The sequence below is a fragment of the Lolium perenne genome, chromosome 7 (genome assembly GCF_019359855.2).
Source record: "Lolium perenne isolate Kyuss_39 chromosome 7, Kyuss_2.0, whole genome shotgun sequence".
NCBI lineage: Eukaryota > Viridiplantae > Streptophyta > Magnoliopsida > Poales > Poaceae > Lolium > Lolium perenne.
This window is the reverse complement of record NC_067250.2, coordinates 88,430,153-88,436,152: the sequence shown is the minus strand read 5'-3', so window position 1 is coordinate 88,436,152 and position 6,000 is coordinate 88,430,153.

Sequence of the window (6,000 nt, the reverse complement as noted above, 5' to 3'; positions counted from 1 at the left end):
GCCAGCAACCACCTCCATCTTCATCGCCGTTGCTGACTCCCATGATGAGGAGGGAGTAGTTCTCCCCCGAGGCTGAGGGCTCTACCGGTAGCTATGTGGTTCATCTCTCTCTCCCATGGTGTGATCTTTATGTGATCATGAGCTTTGTATCACTATTAATCTATGTGCTACTCTAGTGATGTTATTAAAGTAGTCTATTCCTCCTCCATGATGTAATGTTGACAGTGTGTGCATCATGTAGTACTTGGCGTAGGTTATGATTGTAATCTATTGTAGATTATGAAGTTAACTATTACTATGATAGTATTGATGCGATCTATTCCCCCTTTCATAGCTATTGTTGACAGTGTGTATGCTATGTTAGTACTCGGTCTAAATTGCAACGGTCTATTATGCACTCTAGAGGTTACTTTAATATGAACTCCGGATGTTGTGGAGCTTGTTTACTCCGGCTTGAGGTGTGCTTTTGTAGCCCTACAAAATGAATGGTGTTTGTTATCCAACAAGAGAGTGTGAGAAAGTAGCACAAGTGAAGAGAAGTTATTTATTTATGTGATCATTGTTGAGAGTGTCCACTAGTGAAAGTATGATCCCTAGGCCTTGTTTCCAAATATCGAATCACCGTTTATTTACTGTTCTACTGCATGTTTACTTGCTGCCATATTTATTTCAGATTGCAATTACTACTTACAATCATCCATATTACTTGCATTTTACTATCTCTTCGCCGAACTAGTGCACCTATACATCTGACAAGTATATTAGGTGTGTTGGGGACACAAGAGACTTCTTGTATCGTAATTGCAGGGTTGCTTGAGAGGGATATCTTTGACCTCTACCTCCCTGAGTTCGATAAACCTTGGGTGATTCACTTAAGGGAAACTTGCTGCTGTTCTACAAACCTCTGCTCTTGGAGGCCCAACACTGTCTACAGGAATAGAAGCGTGCGTAGACATCAGCAGCTTCCAAGGCAATACCAACCAAATCTTCCTCAAGTTTGAAAGTGGCTCTGCCAAAAGCTACCACCATAAGAAAATGACCAGAGGAGGGGCAAATTATCTTGATTGTGTTGTGCAGGTTCCACGTTGGCGCCGGAATCCCTGGTGTTGCGCCGCACTACACTCCTTCACCAACAACCTTCACGTGGCCTTCATCTCCTACTGGTTCGATAAACCTTGGTTTCTTACTAAGGGAAACGTGCTGTTGTACGCATCACACCTTCCTCTTGGGGTTCCCAACGGACGTGTGCTTTACCGTCACAAGCAGCTTTGCTAGTGCCGTCGCCGGGAAGGAATCAACACTCCATCACCGTCACGCGCCATCAACGATATATAGAAAAATTTAGTTCATGCTGAAACTGAACACCTGAAACCAAACATCTTCATAGTTTCAGGTAATGAACTTGGTACTGATACGTCTCCGACGTATCGATAATTTCTTATGTTCCATGCCACATTATTGATGTTATCTACATGTTTTATGCACACTTTATGTCATATTCGTGCATTTTCTGGAACTAACCTATTAACAAGATGCCGAAGTGCCGATTCTTTGTTCTGCTGTTTTTGGTTTCAGAAATCCTAGTAACGAAATATTCTCGGAATTGGACGAAATCAACGCCCAGGGTCCTATTTTGCCACGAAGCTTCCAGAAGTCCGAAGAGGAGACGAAGAGGGGCCACGAGGGGGCCACACCCTAGGGCGGCGCGGCCCCCCCTTGGCCGCGCGGCCCTGTGGTGTGGGGCCCTCGTGCCGCCTCTTGACCTGCCCTTCCGCCTACAAATAGCCTCCGTTGCGAAACCCCCAGTACCGAGAGCCACGATACGGAAAACCTTCCAGAGATGCCGCCGCCGCTGATCCCATCTCGGGGGATCCAGGAGATCGCCTCCGGCACCCTGCCGGAGAGGGGATTCATCTCCCGGAGGACTCTACGCCGCCATGGTCGCCTCCGGTGTGATGTGTGAGTAGTCTACCCCTGGACTATGGGTCCATAGCAGTAGCTAGATGGTTGTCTTCTCCCCATTGTGCTATCATTGTCGGATCTTGTGAGCTGCCTAACATGATCAAGATCATCTATCTGTAATTCTATATGTTGCGTTTGTTGGGATCCGATGAATAGAGAATACTTGTTATTTTGATTATCAAAGTTATATCTATGTGTTGTTTATGATCTTGCATGCTCTCCGTTACTAGTAGATGCTCTGGCCAAGTAGATGCTTGTAACTCCAAGAGGGAGTATTTATGCTCGATAGTGGGTTCATGCCTGCATTGACACACAGGACGGTGTGAGAAAGTTCTAAGGTTGTGTTGTGCTGTTGCCACTAGGGATAAAACATTGATGCTATGTCTAAGGATGTAGTTGTTGATTACATTACGCACCATACTTAATGCAATTGTCTGTTGCTTTGCAACTTAATACTGGAGGGGGTTCGGATGATAACCTGAAGGTGGACTTTTTAGGCATAGATGCAGTTGTATGGCGGTCTATGTACTTTGTCGTAATGCCCAATTAAATCTCACTATACTCATCATGATATGTATGTGCATGGTCATGCCCTCTTTATTTGTCAATTGCCCAACTGTAATTTGTTCACCCAACATGCTGTTTGTCTTATGGGAGAGACACCTCTAGTGAACTGTGGACCCCGGTCCAATTCTCTATACTGAAATAAAATCTACTGCAATACTTGTTCTACTGTTTTCTGCAAACAATCATCTTCCACACAATACGGTTAACTCTTTGTTACAGCAAGCCGGTGAGATTGACAACCTCACTGTTTCGTTGGGGCAAAGTACTTTGGTTGTGTTGTGCAGGTTCCACGTTGGCGCCGGAATCTCTGGTGTTGCGCCGCACTACATCCCGCCGCCATCAACCTTCAACGTGCTTCTTGACTCCTACTGGTTTGATTAAACCTTGGTTTCTTACTGAGGGAAACTTGCCGCTGTGCGCATCACACCTTCCTCTTGGGGTTCCCAACGGACGTGTCAACCACACGCATCAAGCAAATTTCTGGCGCCGTTGCCGGGGAGATCAAGACACGCTGCAAGGGGAGTCTCCACTTCTCAATCTCTTTACTTTGTTTTTGTCTTGCTTATTTTTATTTACTACTTTGTTTGCTGCACTAAATCAAAATACAAAAAAATTAGTTGCTAGTTTTACTTTATTTGCTATCTTGTTTGCTATATCAAAAACACAAAAAAATTAGTTACTTGCATTTACTTTATCTAGTTTGCTTTATTTACTGTTGCTAAAATGGCCACCCCTGAAAATACTAAGTTGTGTGACTTCACAACCACAAATAATAATGATTTCTTATGCACACCTATTGCTCCACCTGCTACTACAGCAGAATTCTTTGAAATTAAACACCTTTCTTGAATCTTGTTATGCGAGAGCAATTTTCTGGTATTAGTTCTGATGATGCTGCTGCCCATCTTAATAATTTTGTTGAATTGTGTGAAATGCAAAAATATAAAGATGTAGATGGTGATATTATTAAACTAAAATTGTTCCCTTTCTCATTAAGAGGAAGAGCTAAAGATTGGTTGCTATCTCTGCCTAAGAATAGTATTGATTCATGGACTAAATGCAAGGATGCTTTTATTGGTAGATATTATCCCCCTGCTAAAATTATATCTTTGAGGAGTAGCATAATGAATTTTAAACAATTAGATACTGAACATGTTGCTCAAGCTTGGGAAAGAATGAAATCTCTGGTTAAAAATTGCCCAACCCATGGACTGACTACTTGGATGATCATCCAAACCTTCTATGCAGGACTAAATTTTTCTTCGCGGAATTTATTGGATTCAGCTGCTGGAGGTACCTTTATGTCCATCACTCTTGGTGAAGCAACAAAGCTTCTTGATAATATGATGATCAACTACTCTGAATGGCACACGGAAAGAGCTCCACAAGGTAAGAAGGTAAATTCTGTCGAAGAAACCTCTTCCTTGAGTGATAAGATTGATGCTATTATGTCTATGCTTGTGAATGATAGGACTAATATTGATCCTAATAATGTTCCACTAGCTTCATTGGTTGCACAAGAAGAACATGTTGATGTAAACTTCATTAAAAATAATAATTTCAACAACAATGCTTACCGGAACAATTCTAGTAACAACTATAGGCCATATCCTTACAATAATGGCAACGGCTATGGTAATTCTTATGGGAATTCTTACAACAATAATAGGAGTTCACCCCCTGGACTTGAAGCCATGCTTAAAGAATTTATTAGTACACAAACTGCTTTTAACAAATCTGTTGAAGAAAAGCTTGGGAAAATTGATATACTTGCTTCTAAAGTCGATAGTCTTGCTGCTGATGTTGATCTTTTGAAATCGAAAGTCTTGCCTAATGAAAATCATCATAATAAAATTGTTACTACAGCAAATGCCATCCAAGTTAGAATTAATGAGAATATAAGATTAATGGCTGAACTGCGTGCTAGGTGGGATAGAGAAGAAAATGAAAAACTAGCTAAAGAGAAGAATGTAGCTAAAGTTTGGACCATTACCACCACTAGTAATGCTAATGCTACACATGTTGCTGCACCTCCCACTAATAATAATAAAAGAATTGGTGTTAGCAATGTTTCCAATTCTAATGCAAAGCGCGAGAAACTGCCTGAAACTGCTAAAACTATGAAATCGCACTGTGATAAAGTCGCTGAAATTTTTTCCAACATTGGGGATGATGATCCCATTGCTTTAGATTATAATGGTTTGAATTTTGATGATTGCCACATCTCTGAAGTTATAAAGTTCTTGCAAAAACTTGCTAAAAGTCCTAATGCTAGTGCTATAAATTTGGCTTTCACGCAACATATTACAAATGCTCTCATAAAAGCTAGAGAAGAGAAACTAGAGCGCGAAGCCTCTATTCCTAAAAAGCTAGAAGATGGTTGGGAGCCCATCATTAAGATGAAGGTTAAAGATTTTGATTGTAATGCTTTATGTGATCTTGGTGCAAGTATTTCTGTTATGCCTAAGAAAATTTATAATATGCTTGACTTGCCACCGCTGAAAAATTGTTATTTGGATGTTAATCTTGCTGATCATTCTACAAAGAAACCTTTGGGGAAAGTTGATAATGTTCACATTACCGTTAACAATAACCTTGTCCCCGTTGATTTTGTTGTCTTGGATATTGAATGCAATGCATCTTGTCCCATTATATTGGGAAGACCTTTTCTTTGAACCGTTGGTGCTATCATTGATATGAAGGAAGGTAATATAAAATATCAATTTCCTCTCAAGAAAGGTATGGAACACTTCCCTAGAAATAGAATGAAGTTACCTTTTGATTCTATTATGAGAACAAATTATGATGTTGACACTTCGTCTCTCGATAATACTTGATGCACACTTTCTGCGCCTAGCTGAAAGGCGTTAAAGAAAAGCGCTTATGGGAGACAACCCATGTTTTTACCTACAGTACTTTGTTTTTATTTTGTGTCTTGGAAGTTGTTTACTACTGTAGCAACCTCTCCTTATCTTAGTTTAGTGTTTTGTTGTGCCAAGTAAAGCCGTTGATAGAAAAGTTCATACTAGATTTGGATTACTGCGCAGAAACAGATTTCTTTGCTGTCACGAATCTGGGCTTTTTTCCCCTGTAGGTAACTCAGAAAATTATGCCAATTTACGTGAGTGATCCTCAGATATGTACTCAACTTTCATTCAATTTGGGCATTTTCATTTGAGCAAGTCTGGTGCCATTTTAAAATTCTTCAATACGAACTGTTCTGTTTTGACAGATTCTGCCTTTTATTTCGGATTGCCTCTTTTGCTATGTTGGATGAATTTCTTTGATCCATTAATGTCCAGTAGCTTTATGCAATGTCCAGAAGTGTTAAGAATGATTGTGTCACCTCTGAATATGTTAATTTTTATTGTGCACTAACCCTCTAATGAGTTGTTCTAAGTTTGGTGTGGAGGAAGTTTTCAAGGATCAAGAGAGGAGTATGATGCAACATGATCAAGGAGAGTGAAAGCT